The sequence below is a fragment of the Pinus tabuliformis genome, chromosome 8 (genome assembly GCF_031772625.1).
Source record: "Pinus tabuliformis cultivar Carrire ecotype Pingquan chromosome 8, CPIR1, whole genome shotgun sequence".
NCBI classification, from domain to species: Eukaryota; Viridiplantae; Streptophyta; class Pinopsida; order Pinales; family Pinaceae; genus Pinus; species Pinus tabuliformis.
Genome location: NC_142294.1, coordinates 1926383998 through 1926404620, shown reverse-complemented (window position 1 = coordinate 1926404620; position 20623 = coordinate 1926383998).

Here is a 20623-nt window from a genome sequence, read left to right as displayed (position 1 = left end):
TAGGATGTGTAAAATACCTGGATAAGACGACGTTCGATTCCGAAGGTCGGATTTTCCGCAGCGACCACGGGAAGTTTCTTGTCAAAAGCTCCTTTTTTCAACCTCAACAGTCAAACGGTAAAAATGACATGGTAAAAGGTCTTTTTATAGGTTTTTTGGATGAATTAGTTCATTTTTTACCATGAAAAGATATTTTTCGATGTATTTTTGCCTATTTTAAACAGGTATGAGTAATGTGTTGTTTTTGTGCAGGACAAAGGGATTTCGAGGGAAATTGTCATTTTTCACAAACAAAAATATCAGAGTCATCTTTTAAGCCCTTTTCTGACTCCTAAAACATGAAAAGATCGCCGAGCGTTTCTTTTACACTCGTTAAAACGGAATTAAAAGACGGTCCCCTTTTAGCTCTTTTCTGACCGCAAAATCAGGAAAAGATTGCTGGGTTTTTGTCGTTTCAAACTCGATAAGGAAATAAAACGACGTGTCCTTGATCGCTTTTTACTTTTCAGGTCAACGACACTATTATGAAAGTACTCCTTGGTCGCAAGATCAAGCGGTTCCCCCAGGTATTATTTTATACTTTTTCGGGCTTGAGGGACACAAATATACGAAAAAGTTCAACGTGGAGTCTCCTTTTGTTTTTTCAGACTCTCTAAAATTGAAAAACGCCGAGTTTCTCCTATACTGGGCTCGTTAAACTTTTACAGTAGAGGACCTGTTCAATTACAAACAGGAACGAACCACTCCTTCCTAGGGTTCGAATTTAAACTAGGTTGGACTCGTCCGAAGGATGAGCTTATAATCAAGCATATGTTATCCTCCTCAAGCTTGTTAAAAATAAAGAGGTACTTGCCAGAAATGGTGGGGGAAAAGAGAGAAGAATGGACCTGTTTGTTACCTTTTGTCTCAAAAGAAACTTTATTACCACTCTTGAACACGACACTTTTTCATTCACCTGGGTTGGGAAATCTTTTACCTCACAGTTGATCAAACCACTTTGAAAGTCTTTAACCGGGTTCCGGGGATTAACTTTGAGTTATTCGTCACCAAGCCATCTGTCGTGTCGTTATGTGTTCAAGAGGTCTGCAAGCAAAACTTTCATCTGCAAAATACTTGTCATCCATTTGACCATCCCTGAGTCAGTCCTTACAGCAACATTTCTTCAACTTGAACAATGATTTCGTGTTGCGGGCTTGCCTGCAACGGGTCGCTTTCTATCGACATCGACACATTATCTAGAAAGATGACTTAGGAATCGACAGTACCTTGAAGTCTGCATGCATCAATGGCAGGTTTCTCGCCTTTGACGTCAGTTTACATCATTGACTTTCGATCAAAGGATTCCATGAAGTGTTCGACATCAAAACATCTATTCACATTTCACGGGTTGTGCTTGGTACTTTGAGAACCATTGACATTACTGGTGGTCTCTCTCACGCTTGTTAACAGTTTACATCATCGACTGGTAATCAAGTGGTTTCTAACATGTTCGACATCAAATCATTTAATCACATGACTAGAATCGTACCAATTCGGGAAGTAGAAGTGAAGACCTTGGATCTAGTTTCTACCATCCAGGCTGCGAGGAGTTTTGTATTCATTATCTATGTAGACTAATCATAAACAGATGGCTGCGTCCATACTGTGTCTACAAAAGTCTATAAAAAATGATGTACTGCAAGATCATTCCTGTATCAGAATAGTTAGTCCATTAGTTAAAGTTTTGAATCTGAGTATGGGAATGCCTACCTCAGTGATGATATAATCTTATACATGTATTTTGTGTTGAAAATTGCAGGTTCCAACCAGGTCATCCACAAGACAATCCTTGAAATGATAAAGCGCTTCACCCTTCCTAGAATTACAAAACCATAATCTATTCCAGGCTTCGCACTTTAGGGGGCAATCTGTTACACTAAAAAATGTCACCATGACTATTTACAGTTAGTATGGCTCAATCAACAGTCATGCTACCCTCTTAGGCAAGTCTTATGCCTCTGCTATCCATCTCAAACTCAAAAAAGAGAGAAAGTCTTGTAAAAAATGTGTTTATCTCTGGGGACGCAGGTTCTCTCAAGCCTTACCTGCGGGGACGCTCACAATGTTCACAAAGACTGCGTCCTTGGACGCTCTGTATGTTAAGGGACAGGTGCGTCCTTCTGTAAAAGGCAAAATGCGCAAGTTTCATCTTAAAAAAGTTACTTGTGGTTACTTCTAGAACTTTCTAGAGGTCAGTTTGATGAAATGGATGCGCCTCCAGTTGGTTCATGTATCCCTATTAAGGAGGAACTTATCCCATCAATAAGGGAGCTATCCCACCCAAAGAGGGGGATTATCCCATTGATGGTGGACCTGAATAACCTCTTTACAGCACTATAAATAAAGGCATTGAGCCAGAGGGAGAGGAGGTTGAAGCTATACATTTTCTTTGGGTAAATGCTGCAGGAATTAGGACTCCCATTTAGAACCTTGTGAGGAGAGATTGTCTTTGCTTGATTCTACTTGGAAGTGGGTGAGCTTTGTCAAAGTAGAGGAAAACCCTTGATGGACCCTGGGAGGAACTTGCACAACATGAAGGCCAGGTTGTAAGAGTTTCTTTGTTTCGTTATTAATACAAACTGGTTCATTTTTCTCAATAGCTTGTGTTAATGAGTTATTTCATGTGTTCCTTGGTCTGCATGTTGAATATATGTTTTATTATATGAGATGCAAGTGCTTGGTAATTGTTTGATTGTTTGTGGTTCCAGGAATTGATGTGAAGGAGGAGCTCATCCGGATCGGCAAGGACGGACTACAACAACAGCGTTTTGGAATAAGGTAAGCCTAAACACTTGTAGTTTTCATGTTTTAAAAGGTATATTTAGAGAAAGATCACTCCATTTTGTCTTGTTTGTCGCTAGAGAGTTTAGACTCCTAGGGAGGCCAGTTGTGTCCGCACAAACGACTTTTTCCGCCACGACACTATGTTAACTGTGCTATTTTGAACCAATGAACAGTAGTGAAATTTGTGAAAGAAACTCGTGCATGGAAGTGGAATGGAGAAGTAATGATCAAGACCAAAGTGCATGAATGGATCTACGACTAAAGTAACTGTTGCAGCTTGCATGGACGTGAGAAGAACTGCGTTTCTTTTTGGTGGTTGATATGGACTGCACCCCAATCCCTAAACAGAGATGGCAGTGATCTCTAACAACCTTTTTCTGGAGCTCCAATAAATTATAACGATCCTCTTCTAACCTAAGCAACTGGAAGCAAATTCACCATAAACTAATCCTATTCAATCTCATGAAAAAGACTAAATTAGCAGACTGTAAATTCGAATTGCATGTCAAAGTAAAGAAACAAAGTGCTGGAACGAAAGGCAAATAACATTACAACACAGAGGAGGTCTATTGCTCTCAGGTTGGGCCCTAACCTGAGAGCTATAGCTCCCTTATAAACTCAGAATGAGATCAAAATCTGCCTGCCTTTATTCATAACCAAAAATCTGATGTCATGCCAAAACTGGCTTACAAAAGGAACCAACACCGAGCTGTAGCTCGTACTTCCAAATTACAAGAGTAATGCAAAATTTCAAAAAGCTCCTATCAAAGGCTACGGCCTCAGTATTTATGCAAAATGATAGTCCAACAGGTTTCCTTGATTTGTGGAGCTCGGCTGTCCAACTGAAGGTTAAACTGTTGATCATGTAGAACAGTTGTAACTGTTGTTCCTGTAGAACAGTTGGCTGCCTCTAAGCTCGGTGGGGAGATTGGTTGGAGCTCGGAGCTATGGTGGGAATCACGAGGAAGGTCCCCAAGACTGTGGACATCCTCTTCTAAAAACCAGCAGTGCCACCTTACTGTCTCCTTGTCTCCTTTCTCGTGGTCTTTGCTCCCTTTTAATGCCAAAAACCTAAAATCATCATGTATTAGTCACGTAGATAGAATGCCTACCCTTCTTCCTACAAACAACACGAATAAACCAAGAAATGAATGCATAAGCAATAAAAAATGAATGGTTTGAGCAAAGCAAGTAGGCCAAATGAGCCCAAATTGTACCAAAAATTGGGGCTCATCATCACCCCCCAGCTAAACTATTTGCTCATCCTTGAGCAACTTTGCTCTGGCTCCTCGTCTTTGGCCGAGAACTAGAGCCCGGAGCATGCTTTTCCTTTCCTGTTTTTGGCGGCCCTGCCTTTTCTGCTGAGGGCGGCGCTTCTTCCTTTCCTGTTTTTGGTGGCCCTGCCTTTGCTGCCCCTGGTGGTGATGAAGGTGGTGCTTCTTCCCCCTTTCCCATTTCTTTGAACCGGGCTTCGGAAGGCGATTGGCCTATTTTTCGTGTCCAGGAAGTTATTTTTGGGCTTCCCCTCTCGAGGGTGGCTGATGTTTTAGAGGGGGTTCTTGCACTGGGTGAAGTAGGGACATCCCCTAAAATGGTTTGGCTGCTGGGTGGAGGCTGTGGCTTGCCCGTGTTTATCCTCTTGCTTCTCCTGGCTTTAGATGGTAGAGGGGTCTCCCTCTCTCTCTTCTCCTTCAGCTTTGGAGGTGTACTGAGGGCGGCCAGCGCCGCTGCTGCCTCCTTTTCGAGAACACCAGCCTTCTCTTTCTTGCGTTTTGCTCTCTCAGAGCTCCTTGTAGAGGGCCCCTCCTTTTCAGATTTCGGGCTTCCTGTAGAAGACCCGGTTTTAGCCACTATCGGGCTTCCTGTAGAAGACCCTACTTTGGTAATCTTCGGGCTTCCTGTAGAAGACCCTTTCTCTGTCTTCAGGCTTCCTGTAGGAGCCTGTTTCTCAATGATTTTCGGGCTTCCTGTAGAAGCCCCTTTTTCCAATTTCGGGCTTCCTGTAGAAGCCCTTGTCTCTGTCTTCGGGCTTCCTGTAGAAGCCTGTTGCTGCAATTTCAGGCTTCCTGTAGAAGCCTTTGTCTCTGTTTTTGGGCTTCCTGTAGAAGCCTGTTTCTCACTGATTTTCAGGCTTCCTGTAGAAGCCTTTGTCTTTGTTTTCGGGCTTCCTATAGAAGCCTGTTTCTGCTTTCCTGTAGACACAGGTGTCTCCACCTTTGCTTGCTTGCCTGCCTGAGTTTTGCTTTTTGCTTCGGTTGCAGGTGCTGTTGAGGTACTTGGGCCGACGTGGACCACCTCATCTTTGTCCATTCTGCTCTTCATCCTCTTTTCTCTTGCTGACAAGATAGGTGTGCCACCTTTTTCCTTGTCCTCCTTTTCCTCATGCTTCTTCCTTTGTTCTTTCTTCTGTACTGTGGTCGGGGTCTTCTGGCCTTCTTCTCTCTATCCCTCAGCCACTGCTTCTTGTTCCTCATTGCTGGAGGAACCCGTTTCTTCGATCAACATTTTAATGTCTCCATCTTTTGTCAAATTCCGGAAGGATTCCCATGAGAGGGAACCTTATATGAATGCAGCGCATCCTCCACAAGAAACTTGATCAACCCATGGTGGGATATCTGATCTGGTATGCCCTCTTTTAGATTTGTGGCACACTCCATTAGAGACTGCAATAGAAAATAAGGGATGCTCAGTTTTTGTTCTACAGGAAGATCAATCCGGTGCCTCAATTCAGTGAGCAGCCGAAAGTGATATGCATACACGATGCTAAAATGGCATTCACAAGTGATATATTTCATGATTTGCAAACTGACTTCATTCCATGGTGGCAACAGGCTCGTTCTTCGCACCCCATTTTTGTCCTCCGGGAATTCTTCCTCAGGTGGGAAGAATTCTTTCTTTGCCTGTTGGCTCAGGTTTCTTTCTTCCTTATCCCACGCAAACCCATAGGAAGTTCTATGATCCGACTGATATGTTGCGGGGTGAGCTTGAGGCTTAGACCTCTGAAGGTCACTGTGGCCAGTGTCTGGGATTTAGGCTTCAGAGCCTGCAAGAATTCTTCGGCCACTTCATCATCGTAACCCTGCAGCTTATCACAAAAACACATCCATTGTGCTCGTGTGAAGAGCTCTACCACTGCCTGGTTTTCCCTTAATTTGGTTGACTCAGTGGGTTCCCGTCTTATAAACCCACCCGGCATGATGAACACGGTTGTTTTAACTAAAGGTGGCAAATGCAAAAGAGATTTGGTCTATTGAGACAGAGCATGCACATAATCCACAAAATTCAACACAGTCTAATTATACTGACATCTTGTAGAACGACAGTATAGGCACATCAAACAACAATTTCACCGATATCTTTATGACCAGACTGTGGACGATGGTCTTGCCACCCTTACTAACCAGTTACATGAAGAGTTCAGGGTTACCTCTTTAATTGGCCACCTTTTTTCGTGAGGCACCCACTTCCCTGTAGAAGACTGCGTTCCTGTAGAGACTGCGTTCCTGTAGAGACTGTGTTCCTGTAGGAGCAGTGCGCAAATTTCGGGGAGGACTGTAGTTGGCCTGCGCTTGAGGTGTGCTTCACCGGCGTTCTGGTAGCCAAAAGCTCGGCGTATCAAAGTGCAGAGGAGATCGGAATAGCCACTCGAGTTTGAAGTGGTGGTTGATAAATGCATGCGCATAATCTAGCCGATTAGATTTTGAATCGGCGCAATCCGTGGCGCGGGGGGTGAGCTATCCCCGCCGGACCGTTGGGCGACGTCATCCATCATTCGCCTGCGTATTCACTTGCTGCCGCATCCATTCCCACAGATCTGCCGCCGCCTTTTTCTATTAAACTCATTGCTTCCGACGGGAGTGTTCTCACGTGCGTGCCGTTCATTCTCTTTGTCGTGGCCGCCACCCAATCATCCAATTACACCATAACTAGCCGACGTGGCCAGTCGACTGGCCATACGGTCGCTCAACCATTCACTTTTACGCTGTGCAAACAATTCAAGGTAAAATTCATGCGATTTGATGGAAGGAAGGGTCGAGACACTTACCTGCGTGGCTGCACACGATTTTTTCCAGTTTTCGACGATGGTGAGTGGATCTACCTACTGCATGCGAACTTACACAGACCCGGAGGCTCGTGGTTACAGGCTATCGACGATGGAGTGGATGATTTGGTTGCATGCGCCCGCGTTTCATTGCAGATGGCGGTGCTGTGAATGGTATCCACTCTAGCAAGTTGAACTGTTACAGGATTCCCGCGAGGTGTCTCGTAATAGTTCTTCCTCCTTGGGTGCATGCTGCACGACGGAGGATCTGACCTTTCGATCACGTTCCCGGAGCTTCTGATGCCTGTGGTATGAGATCTCAGCACTTGTTTATCTTCGAAAATGGATTTTCCCGCGAGAACTCATCGATCTGCTTTGTTGGTGCAGGGAACTTGGTTGCATGTCGACAAGGATGGTGGAGCAAGGTAACAACAATGTGCAAGGGTGCCAACAGAGGCTTGCATGCGTCCAAACCAATCCGTATTCACTAAATCTCCTTTTAAGATGAATTCTGGGCCGCCCCAAACTTCTACAGGAAGTTTCCTGTAGAACACAGAGCTTCCTGTAGAAAGTTCGGGCTTCCTGTAGAAAGTCTGTACTTTCCTGTAGAAAATCCGCGTCTTCCTGTAGAAAGACTGCATCTTCCTGTAGAAAGACTGCATCTTCCTGTAGAGGACTCAAACCATGATAAAATTGCACATACCTTGAAAAAACATGGGTACCCTTGGAGGAGGTGCTGGTGAGGTCTCTTGACAGCATGATAAGGACCCTTGGCTTTGAGTTGAAGGGCTTCCTCTCCTCCATAGAACATCTGCAACCTGCATGCAATTTTACCATATTTTGCTTACTGTTTTTTTTCTTTTTTTTTTTTGAAAGATAACAGGGGCGCCTCAAAGAGGTTTTCACCCGTGCCATCTACCCTGAGCACCTCAGAGAGGTTTTCACTCAAGGATCTTTTTCAACCCTTTTCTTTTTTTTTTTTTTTTTTTGAAAGACAATAGGGGCGCCTCAATGAGGTTTTCACCCCTACCACCTGCCTTGGGCGCCTCAGAGAGGTTTTCACCCAAGGATCTTTTTTTTTTATTTTTTTTTTATTTTTTTTATATATATATCCTTTAGGGTATGCCAAAAGTAGAGGCAGAACCCTTCTCTATGACCAATACAGATTTCTCCATAGTTTTGATGAACTCTTGTCTTGAGAGAGGTCTCCTGTAGATCTTCAATCGATGCCCATTGACAAGCATGGGAATGGCTTCCTCATCAATGGTTCGAATGAGGACAGATCCATTGTCATGGCATTTTTCCACTGCATATGGTCCTATCCATCTAGTTCTCAGCTTCCCCTTGAAATCTTTGTATCTGGAGTCATACAACAAAGCCCAATCTCCCGGCTGAAATTGCTTGTCATGTAGATGTTGGTCATGCCACACCTTTCTCTGAAGTTGAACCACTTCTGAGTGAAGGAGGGCCTGCATTCGGTGCTCATCCAGGCCATTCAGCTGCAATAGCCTTTCTTGTTGTGCATGGTTGAGATCTAGGTCCAGCTGAGCTGCCATCCTCAAAGTGTTGTATTCAAACTCAATGGACAGCAAAGCTTTCTTCCCATAGACCAGCTCATACGGTGTGAAGCCGGTGGTGGTCTTCCAAGTGGTGTTGTAAGCCCATGTGGCTTCAACCAGGCGATCTGCCCAGTCCTTTCTGCTGCTGCTCACCACCTTAGTCAAGATCCCTTCTAATGCTCTATTGGTGATTTCCGCCTGCCCATTTGCTTGAGGGTGATAAGGGGTGGAAGTCCTATGCTTGATCTTGTGATGAGCTAGTAGATCTTCAACCAGGTTGGAGGTGAACTGGCTCCCTTGATCGGTGACCAGCTCTCTTGGATAGCCAAACTTATAGAAGATGTTTTCTCTTAGGAACTCGGCCACCTTTTCTTCTGTTGTTGCTTTGATTGCTTTGGTCTTTGCCCACTTTGTCAAATAGTCAGTACACACAATGATGTAAGTCCTTTGCCTCGAAGAGGGGTTGATTGGGCCCACAAAGTCCATGCCCCACTTCTCAAATGGCTCAAGAGTCACTTGAGGTTGGAGAGGCATCTCATCCCTTTGGGTCGGTTTCCCCATTCTTTGGCATTGGTCACACTGACTGACATATCTTCTGACATCTTGATGAAGTGTGGGCCAATAGTAGCCTACCTGCAGGATTTTGAAGGCAGTTCTCTTTGCTGCAAAATGTCCTCCACAAGGCCCATCATGACAAGTGAGGAGGATATCAAAGACTTCCTCCTCCCTTACACAACGCCTTAAGATCTGATCGGGGCCAAGCTTGAACAGATTTCCCCCGATCCAAGTAAATGAGGCACTTTTTCTGATGATTCTGCTCTTCTCTCTGGAAGATAGGTCCGGAGGGAACTGTGCTGAAACAAGATAGTTTGCTATGTCAGCAAACCATGGAGAGAGTACTGAAATAGCAAACAGATGTTCATCGGGCATCTGGTCATCCACTGTTCCATCCTCATCTGCAGACAAATCCAATCTAGATAAAAAGTCAGCAACAACATTTTCTCTACCTGGTTTGTCAACAATGGTCAAATCAAACTGCTGCAATAAAAGTAACCATCTAATGATACGAGCATTCACATCTGGTTTATTCATTAAATATCTAATTGCAGCATGGTCAGTATGTACAAAGGTCTGGTAACCAGTAATATAATGTCGGAACTTGTTCAGTGCATGGACCACAGCCAAGAATTCTTTCTCGGTTACAGTGTAATTCAGCTCAGCTTTGGACAAGTTTTTGCTAACAAAGTAAATGGCATATGGAAGTTTTTGCTCAACTTGTCCTAAAGCTGTACCTATGGCTTTGTTCGAGGCATCAATGTGGATGTGGAAAGGTAGGGCCCAGTTTGGACCTCTCAGGATTGGGGCTGACACCAACTTGTCCTTCAATTCATTTAAAGCCCTCTGACAATCGTCAGTCCAATTAAACTCCACATCTTTTGCCAACAGGCCAAACAATGGCGAGGCTAGCTTGCTGAAATCTTTAATGAATCTCCGGTAGTATCCTGCTAATCCCAAGAAACTCCAGACATCCCTTACCTTTTGAGGAGGTGGAACCCTCTTGATGAGAGCAATTTTGTTAGGATCCACCTGCAACCCTTGGAAAGAAATGGTATGGCCTAGCACAGTCCCTTCAGTCATTAGGAATTCGCATTTTTCAGGACTGAGGGACAAGTTCATCTCGGTGCATTTGGTTAGGACTTTTCCCAGGTTGGACAAGGCCTCCTGGAAGTTGGCCCCATAAGGAGTAAAGTCATCCATATAGATTTCTACCGCATCATGGACCAGCTCCGAGAAGATGCTCAAGACAGCTCTCTGGAAGGTAGCAGGAGCATTGCATAGCCCAAAGGGAAGGACTCGGTAGGTAAAGGTACCCCAGGGACAAGTGAAGGTGGTCTTATCTTGGTCTTCCGGGCTGATTTGGATTTGGTTGTACCCGCTAAACCCATCCAGGAAAGAGAAGAACTTCTTTCCTGCCAGTCCATCCAACACTTGATCTATGAAAGGTAGAGGGAAATGGTCCTTCTTGGTAGCTTTGTTCAGTTCTCGGTAGTCCACACAGATTCTCCATTTCCCATTTTTCTTGGGAACCAACACTAGAGGGGACACCCATTCACTATCTGAGATGGGGTAGATGAACCCGGCATCCAACAGTTTTTGCAATTCTTCCTTGACAATGTCCTTAAGGGTTGGATTCATTCTCCTCTGAGGTTGCCTAACCGGTTTACAATCCTCTTTGATGTATATATGATGGGTACAGACCGAAGGATGGACTCCTTTCATTTCCTTATAGCTCCAAGCAAAAGCATCTAGGTGGTTGGCCAACAGACTGCACAGCTCCTTTTCCTGGGAAGGAGATAGGGAGGAGCTGATCTTCAATGCCTTCTCAGGGCCGAACTCCACATTCTTGACTCTGGGAGTAACAGGGTTAGTTGTACAAAGATCCACTAAGGTGCTAGCTTGGGCATCCTCCACCAATTTCTCTAAGGGTAGTGCACTGGAAGGTGAATTCTGGATCAAGGTCTCGATCAATTCATCCTCGATTGGGGGATCTCTTCTAGTGGTATCTAAGGTGCACAAAGGTGCTGAGTACACCTCGTCTTCTTCTCCTTCTTCCAACCAGAGTGGTAAGTCATGCTCTAAGGAGGGTTGGGCAGGAGGGTATAGGACTAGCTGCTTGGACATGGGACCATTTTTGATGGTCATGTTCCTGCACGACAACTTATGTAAGCATCTGTAGTAGCTAACCAAGGCCTTCCCAAAATGAGAGGATATCCAGTAAGCTTTGTCTTTGGTTGCAGAACCAGGAAGTCTGCAGGGTATTCCCAAGAGTCAATAGAGACCAAGACATCCTCCACAATCCCTTCGGGAGTCACGGTGGAGCGATCTGCTAATTGCAGTACTGTCGAGGTCTTCCTCAAGGAACCCTGAAGATTAAGTTTAAGCATGGTATCCCTGGTCATCACATTAATGGCAGCCCCCAGATCAATCAAGGTGTGAGGTATAATAGTGCCATTGATGTGAACATCTACTACAGGACTTCCAGGATCTAGGTACTTTGGGAAGATGACTTGTCCTAACATAAGGTCAGACAGTTGTCCTATGACATTGATAGTTGAAGCATCTTTCTTCCGTCTGCCTGGGTGTTTGAAACACTTCTCCTTAACCAGTTTTTTGTATATTGGCACATCCTTGATAGCTTGGAGAAGTGGTATTTTTACACACAACTGCTTGAGCTCACCCAGAAGCTCATCCTCCTCTGGGTTGGGTTGTGTGGTGGCTGTTAGTCTCTCAGGAAAGGGTGGAATAACCTTCGGTTCACTTTCCTGTTTATCTTCTTCATCCTCTGGGGGAGGAGGTTGGCGATCTAGTAGAGTCTTTCCAGATCGAAGATTGATCTCCTGGATCTCCACAGCATAGGTAGGGCATGAGGTTTCCCCAGTGTATACCTGCTGGGCCTGTCTATTGTTGGGGTTCGGGTTCGGTTGAGTAGGCATTTGAGGTTGCCTTGGAGGAGCAGGAGGTAATGGCTGAGGTTGAACTAGTGGTGGAGGCAAGATGGCAGGAGGAGTGTTGTATTGGGGCCTCCACCCCGACTGAGGTGCATTCCATTGAGGCTGTGGCTGGGCATGTGAGTGATATGAATGAGAAGTAGGTTGAGTGGGGTACTGAGGTGGATAAGACCATGGAGGAGGCATGGACCATGAAGGATGAGCAGGGGGACCCCAGGAAGGCATAGGAGTCGATTGGTTGGGGCTGTAATAAGCTTGAGATGCCCCTTGCATCCCCTGCTGATAAGGTCTAGATCCTTGTGGCCTCCTTTGGTTGAGGTAATAGAGAGGTTCAGTGGGAACTTCTGTCCCTTGGTACATGGCTTTAAACCCAGGTAAGGTTGGACACTGATTTGTGGGATGGTCCTCCTCACAAACGAAACACACTTCAACCGAATGCAATGGACATTCGTTCTTAGGGTGTCTCCTTGTGCACCTAGGGCAGAAGACAACCAAGGCTCTCTCAGCTTCTTCTTTCTTTTGCTGAATCCTGAATGTGTCAAGCTGCATGGCAATGGTCTGTCTCACCTCACTCTTAAGATCTTCTAATTGATTTGCAAGCTCATGTTTGGAGAAAGGGACACTAGTTGAGAGGTGGTTTCCTCTACCTCGTTTCCGAGCTGCCCTGGAGTGGTTTCTAAACACAGTCTTGATGTCCTCATAAGGCAGTTGGTAAATTTCCCCCCCAGCTAACATGTGAAGGGTATCTAAGAGGTCTTCAGGGACTCCTCGGAGCAGGACCAACTTGAGGGATTCAGGGTCAAGTGTGCACCTGGCCCGCTTATAGCTAAGTTGGAACCTCTCCTCATAATCCTCTAAGGACTCATCATTTCCCATGGTCATCCGAAAGATTTCCCCCTTTGTTTCCTTGGACCTATAGTAATCCCGGTACTTGGTATTGAAAGCTTGCTGCATCTGAGCCCAAGTGGTGATACTATTCTCAGGTAAGCCCATGAACCAGCGTAATGCTGCATCCTTAAGAGTGGAAGGGAAAAGTTTCAGCTTTTGCTCATCTTCAGTATAGTCATAGGTTCTACAAAGGACAGCAAACTCAAACAGGAAGGTATCCGGATCTTTAGTGGTCAGCCCATGGAAGTGAGGTAAGGCGGAGGGGCTAATGTTCTTCATTTTCATCTCTCCATTGGTCTCTCGGATGGGGAAGGCACCTTCTATTCTCTCATCTTCTCTTCTATTGTTAGCCATAGCTTCAGATGGAGTGGTCTCTAACTCTTCTTCTACTATAGGATCTTTGTATATCTCAGGATGTTCACCTATAGGTTCCTCTGGGTCACTGTCACCAAAGAAGAGAGAAGGGTGACTCAGTGATGTGGTGGGGGTGTTTGGTAGGAATTTGCCTGATCTATCTCGATTCCTACGAGGCATGAAATGGGAAAGACTTTCTTTTTCTTTCGATTGTTTTTGCTTTTCTTTTCTTTTGGTACCTGCAAAACTGAGACAGATTGATCTACAACTAACTATGAAAGATGCAGAATTAAACTGAAAGCAGGAAAGAATTAATCTACTTTGCTCAAATGAAATTGCAAGAATGGAAATGCTAGTCTACGCTTGCAGAAAGGAAATGCTAATCTATGAAAGCAGGAAATGCTAATCTATGAAAGCAGGAAATGTCTATGCTACTTTTGCAGAATGGAAATGAAGTAAACTACTTAGCAGAAGGCAAGAGTAAGAAAGTAGAAGAAAAGCAACAATTACTAATACTCTGACGCTCCCCCGGCAATGGCGCCAAAAAGATAGTGGGCTCCAGTATTGTAGCAATAATGCTACAACTCCTGGAGCTTCCTATCTCTAATTTTATCAACCCGGTAGTTCGTACAAACTTGGAAGTGACGGTGCTGTATGCACAAGTACTAGCTCTTGTCGCAGCTGTCACTTGGTCAGCTGGCACAAGTCCGCTAGGGCTCAAGCCAACTTCTATATGCTCACAGAAGAAGCTTTATGAGTGATGGACGAAAGCTAACTCAAAGGAGACTAATCTATCTGCAGAAAGAAACTGAAAGCCAACAAAGCATGAAAACCCTAGTAAACCCTAATTTGACTAGCTAGGCCCTTACAATGCAAAACTGTGAATGAAACTACTACCAATAATGCCATTACTTGCAGTGAGCTGAAATACATGCATCTAAGCTACTTGCATCTGAAAAGACATGTTTTTGTATTTTTTCATTAAGTGGTTGGATTTATTGTGATGATGCTTTTGATTAGGGTTTGACTGTGCAGGAGCGGTTCGAATGGAAGGAAAGCATGGGCAAGGTCAGGGTGGCTAGGGGAGGTCCCAGAGGGTCTCTAGCATCAGTCCACAGAAGTCTACCACGTTTGGATGCTCAGAAACCGAGTTTGCAGGCTTCTACAAGAAGTTTGCAGGGGATCCTACAGGAAACTCAGGGATTCTACAGGAAGTCTGTGCAATTCTACAGGATGTTTGACCGTGGGATTTTTGGGAGATGGTGGAGAGTTGGAGTGGTGTGGGAGGATAGGTGAGATGGAGATGGAACTGATGATGGCTCAAGAGCAAAGAAGTCAAATGGAGGAAGAGTGCATGCAGTGGATTGATGGCTGGAAGGATGGGATCAACGAAAGGTTAAGTAAATGGAGCTATGAGAGTAATGGGAGAGCTTGGAAGGTAAACGAGCTGAGCAGAGGTCGGTTGAGTGGCTTCAGGTGTGGTTGAAAAGATGAGGGAGGTAATGGAACGGTGTGGAGCAGTGTAGATGAAACAAATTGTCTAAGAATGTCACCAAAAACGAGAACTCTTTAACCTATGTTAACTGTGCTATTTTGAACCAATGAACAACAGTGCAATTTGTGAAAGAAACTCGTGCATGGAAGTGGAATGGAGAAGTAATGATCACGACCAAAGTGCATGAATGGATCTACGACTAAAGTAACTGTTGCAGCTTGCATGGACGTGAGAAGAACTGCATTTCTTTTTGGTGGTTGATATGGACTGCACCCCAATCCCTAAACAGAGATGGCAGTGATCTCTAACAACCTTTTTCTGGAGCTCCAATAAATTATAATGATCCTCTTCTAACATAAGCAACTGGAAGCAAATTCACCATAAACTAATCCTATTCAATCTCATGAAAAAGACTAAATTAGCAGACTGTAAATTCGAATTGCATGTCAAAGTAAAGAAACAAAGTGCTGGAACGAAAGGCAAATAACATTACAACACAGAGGAGGTCTATTGCTCTCAGGTTGGGCCCTAACCTGAGAGCTATAGCTCCCTTATAAACTCAGAATGAGATCAAAATCTGCCTGCCTTTATTCATAACCAAAAATCTGATGTCATGCCAAAACTGGCTTACAAAAGGAACCAACACCGAGCTGTAGCTCGTACTTCCAAATTACAAGAGTAATGCAAAAGTTCAAAAAGCTCCTATCAAAGGCTACGGCCTCAGTATTTATGCAAAATGATAGTCCAACAGGTTTCCTTGATTTGTGGATCTCGGCTGTCCAACTCAAGGTTAAACTGCTGATCCTGTAGAATAGTTGTAACTGCTGTTCCTGTAGAACAGTTGGCTGCCTCTAAGCTCGGTGGGGAGATTGGTTGGAGCTCGGAGCTATGGTGGGAATCACGAGGAAGGTCCCCAAGACTGTGGACATCCTCACCTAAAAACCAGCAGTGCCACCTTACTGTCTCCTTGTCTCCTTTCTCGTGGTCTTTGCTCCCTTTTAATGCCAAAAACCTGAAATCATCATGTATTAGTCACGTAGATAGAATGCCTACCCTTCTTCCTACAAACAACACGAATAAACCAAGAAATGAATGCATAAGAAATAAAAAATGAATGGTTTGAGCAAAGCAAGTAGGCCAAATGAGCCCAAATTGTACCAAAAATTGGGGCTCATCACAACAGATGGGGGAGTAATGAAAGCGGAAGACCTGGTTGAATGATATGAAATGGCAAGATTGGAAGTAGCATGGGGCACAAACAGGAGCGCTGGGCACCACAACTGCACAAGGGTGGAATACAAGCCAAAAGATGAGGAGAAAGAGGTGCAGGCTAACGCACGCATGAGTTGGAGGACAAGGCGGGGTGAGTGTCCATCAGTGATGTAGGATGCAGATGTATGTGGTACAAATGCCTAACTGACTAAGAATCAAAAATCTGAAGTCACCACAGCGATGCATTCTGCCAGCTGTTCGCAACAAAGTCAGCATGAAAATAGGAGGGATAATAAAAAGCGTCCGACCCACTAGGAATCTACGGATACCAAGGGTACGATAGGCCTATGAGACCATCCATAGAAGGAGGGGGGCAAAGGTGATGATATCAATGGTAAGACAAGAGGGAATCAAGAATGAACAGGATAGAAAAAAGCTTCGCGAAATCGATGAAAAAGGGGTGCGACTGAGAAGGAAAAGCATGCAGTTGGAAGAAGGAATAAAAAAAATGAAAACTAACGTCGCACAAGCGGGCTGTGAAAAACTACAAATACGGAAACCAAACCCGGCTATGGCTACCACGATATTAGTATGCACCATGACCCTGCTAGCATGGTTTTGACCGCACCAACAGAGGAAGGTAGCATATACAGTAGTAAACAAGGGGATAACGGACACGAAGGCACTCAAAAGGTGCCTGCAGCTCGTGCTTGCAGGGAAACAGAAATCTCGCACCTGGGGTGCGACCACCTGACTAGCTATGGAAAGCACGGTCTCAGTGCCCCAAGTAGTTGAAAGAAGGCAAGGGATTATAAACAAGTCTACGAGAGGCTTGTGCGGAAAGAATGGTCCATGCAGGGCCAGTCGGTCAGCAAGATCGCGACCACGCCGAAGGGGCTGTGCCACAACATGGGAAGGTTGGGAGGTGACCGTTACTATCACTATTCATGACAAGAAGTTCGAATTACAGCAAAGCGGAGTGGGTGGTGTGCCATTAAGGCAGAAGTTCTGAGATAGATACGGAAAGATTGGCCGCCATGATGAAATTAATGAGTTGAGAGTGGAGGGAAGGATTACATTCAAACTCACGCGATCCTACAAAAAGCCTTGGCCAACACTGGGATATTTGAGATTTGAGCCGATACAGAACAGTAACCACCCAGCTATCAGGCCTACGATGAGTACCATGGCTAGAACATGAGCAAGGTTTGCGGAAGAGTTGCATCTGGCCCAGGAGGACCCAGAAGAAGCAGCTGCTGTCGAGGTTTCAAAGTCCCCTCACACACCGCGACCCCGAAAAGATGAGAAAACTATGGGGCCAGTCCCGATATCACTGAGATTCCACAAATTGTTAGTGATAGAAAAGGGCAAAGCAATCACCACGGAAATCGACGAGGATGAGGAAGATTTGTAGGACCTGATCACTCATATCAAAGCACAGGATGAGGAAGCAGAGGATGCTATCCAAATACTGTCGCTACCACCATATCTCCCTCCATGGCATGGGATGGCCAAGATATCGAAGGATCTGGATGCCGCAAAGAGTATGCTCCAAACCCCGATCCTCCCGCATGAGATAAAGTTTGATGGTCTGCCGTTGGGCCGAATACCAAGTATCAAGTTCGAAGATTGGGATCTTGCGGATAGCGAGAAGTTCCCTCAGTTGGCCGAGGATAAATTATTGTGGTGGAAGTGGCTAAGTGGTGTGGAAAAGGCAGGATTACTCAATCTGTGGGGGATACCCCATTATCACCGTGCAGCCATCACCATTTTTGTAATGTGACAGTTACTATGTCTGGTACATGATGGGTATCTCTGGTTGGAGGAACCAATTCCCATCATGACTGATTTAGTACACCAACTTACCCATCTGCCTATTAAAGGGAACAACTCTACAGACATAGCCAGCACCAGTAGCGATGTGGGTCTCACTGAAGCAATGAAGGCTAAATATAAGCTGGAGAAGCGAAAGCACAGGCATGCCATAGCAAGCATCAAGGACCGAGGGATGCAAGACACCACCCAGCTACTGGCCAGTAAACTCATGTGGAAATGCCGCGTGGACGAGGTGCCAACACCTATCATTGCACTTACAGAACAGTGTGTAGAAGGGGTTCAGTTCAACTGGGCACAGTTTCTTTGTGACGAATTTTTGACGAATTGTAAGGAAGCACAGGAGAAAGGTAAGACTTTCCATTATGCATGGTTGCTATTATCAATCCTTTTGGTTGTAGGAGAACTGCTGCAGGGTAGCCAATTTCCCAGCATTGAAAAGAACCTACCTGAAGCAGTACGGTATAACTCGCTCTGGGCTACAAAAGACGCTGCGAGGGTTCGTGACATCAAGGTATTTTGGATATTCATGGAGGCAAGTATCCAGATGTGGATTACTCGAAGACCGCGGATTTCTTCAACAATATACAACAATTTGCAAAGCACGACCGAGTTCAAAGCAGACATACATAACCTATATATCCGGGTGTGGAAGGATCCTAAACGAACAAGGGCAAAGCTTTCATTCATTGCAATGGATGATGCAATCTATGAGGTACTCGTAGCATGGCCCCTGGAGTGGTGCACCCTGGGTGTGGCTCTATTGGAAAGGATGGCAGCACAACAGCAAAAGAAGGAAATCTAGCTACGACAAACTGAACTCGTGGAACAAATGCATCAGGGACAACAGGCAACTTCGCAGTGGGAGGCGACCAAGGAAGTAATAGCCGAGGAGATCACAGAAGGTTAGGGAATGTCACTAGAATAGGACATGCAGAGAGAAACAGAGACACGGGAACACACAGACTTTCCCACAGAATGGACCCAAGGCAAGAAGTCGTGCAGCAAGGAATCGCCACATACATGCAAAAAGTCAAAGACAACAAAGACTTTGGAGAAAGAATTTCTTGATAGCAACAAACCAGCGTGCAATGACAGTTCAAGTGCCTTGGAGGAGCTGATGACAGAGCAGACAATTGTGTTGGGAGAGCTTAGAGCGCAGCTGCGGGCCTTATAGGTGCGACCCCCAGGAGGGATGATACCAAACCTAGCATATGACACAGTCGCAACCGAGCAACTGGTGCGCGCCCACACAATGAACACTTTAGTACTGCCAGCAGGCATTGTCTTAGCAGAAGCTGAAGGTAGCATGAGAAGTTGGGGGTTGAGTTTGGCCACCCTTCCTAGAGAAACTGTTGAGCTTCGTGCCAGGGAAGGCTGCGCCCTCCAAATCTTAATGGAGCATAAGGAAAATCTGGAGCAGGTCAGTCTATAGCGCAATGACTTGATCGCACACAACTAGGAAGTGGAACAGGCCGTGGCGGAGGCCTGCAGCAAGGTACCAGAGTTGGTTGTCCCAGTGGAACTTCCTATAGCTAACAAGATTCATCACATGGCCACAGGATTCTGTACAGTCCAAGAGGAGGCCTCGAAAGCCCAGTGGTAATTAACTTTACAAATTGCGGAACTAAGACTGAAGGTGCAGCCACCCACACCCCTGGAGGTTCGAGAGCAACACCGCGAGCAAATTCAAGCAGGACTGGATGTGATAAACCGTGTTGTCCAAGATTTCTTGGAATTGTTGGATCAGTCCCTCCTGACGCTCACATCCCTCCAGGAAGACCCAACGCTACAGCAGGTAGAGGCAGAAGTATGGGAGTTACAGTAGGCTTATGACAAAGTCCGGGGAACTATGCAAACGATCGCCACCATGCAACGATTGGCAAAAATGAGGGAGGCCCAGGCTCTCAAGGCACAAATTTCTTTGTATGCTACTCGGCAGAAGGAAGTAGGGCTTAAAGAACGCATCTAGCCGTGGCTTGATGAGGCATTCGCGGTTTCCACCAACATCGAGGGAAAGTTAGCACACATGCAGGAAATATATGAACTTGGACAAGCGACGGAAACTGATACTGAGGCATCGATGGCTCGCATAGAATGGGTACAACAGATGGTGGAAACTTTTGTTGCAAGTGTGAGCAAAGCACAGATGTTGTTGAATGACCTCCACGCAAAGATTTCCGCTCTAGCCGAGTGACTCAAGACGAGTCACGATGATTGTGTTGGGGGCTTGTTGGGTAGTGGAGACCCTACTAACGGTTTTGGGGCTAAAAGGCCACAATTTTGGGGAGAAAAGTATCGTAAAGGATCCACGAAATGCGCAGAGCACGAATTGTAATGGGTCAAGTCAAAGGGTTGTCCGCCCGAAAATAATATAAGAAAATAGAACGTGAATTGGCCTACCCATTGTCCGCGGACCATGGAAATGTATAAATAGAGCAAGGCTCTATGGTTAGAAGTCAGTTTTGGAGAAGATATTGAATGTTATGGGTTTGTAAAGGAAATATTCTCTCTGCGTCTGTAAGTCCAAGTCAAGGGTTTGGTTGATAGATAGAGGCTCTGCAACTGTGTGCGCAGAGGCCTGGTAGAGTCCGCAGCTGTGTGCACAGACCCCTGCAGCTGAGTGCATAGGACGGATCTGGTTGTATTGACAGAATATAAATAAAGATAAGAACTTCTGAATATTGTGTGCTTTATTGTGAATCTATCTATTGCTTATGTTCTAAATTGATGCACTGTCTCTGTTTTGTTAATGATGAGTGCACGCCCTAGGTTTTATTATTAAATGTTTGCTTAAATACTGTAAGAAGAATAGATCTGTAACAAATTCATTAATAAGAAAGTGCATTTGTACGGATCTACGCGACAGTGGTACAGAGTAGCACAAGGCCGTAAAATAGTTTGCGAC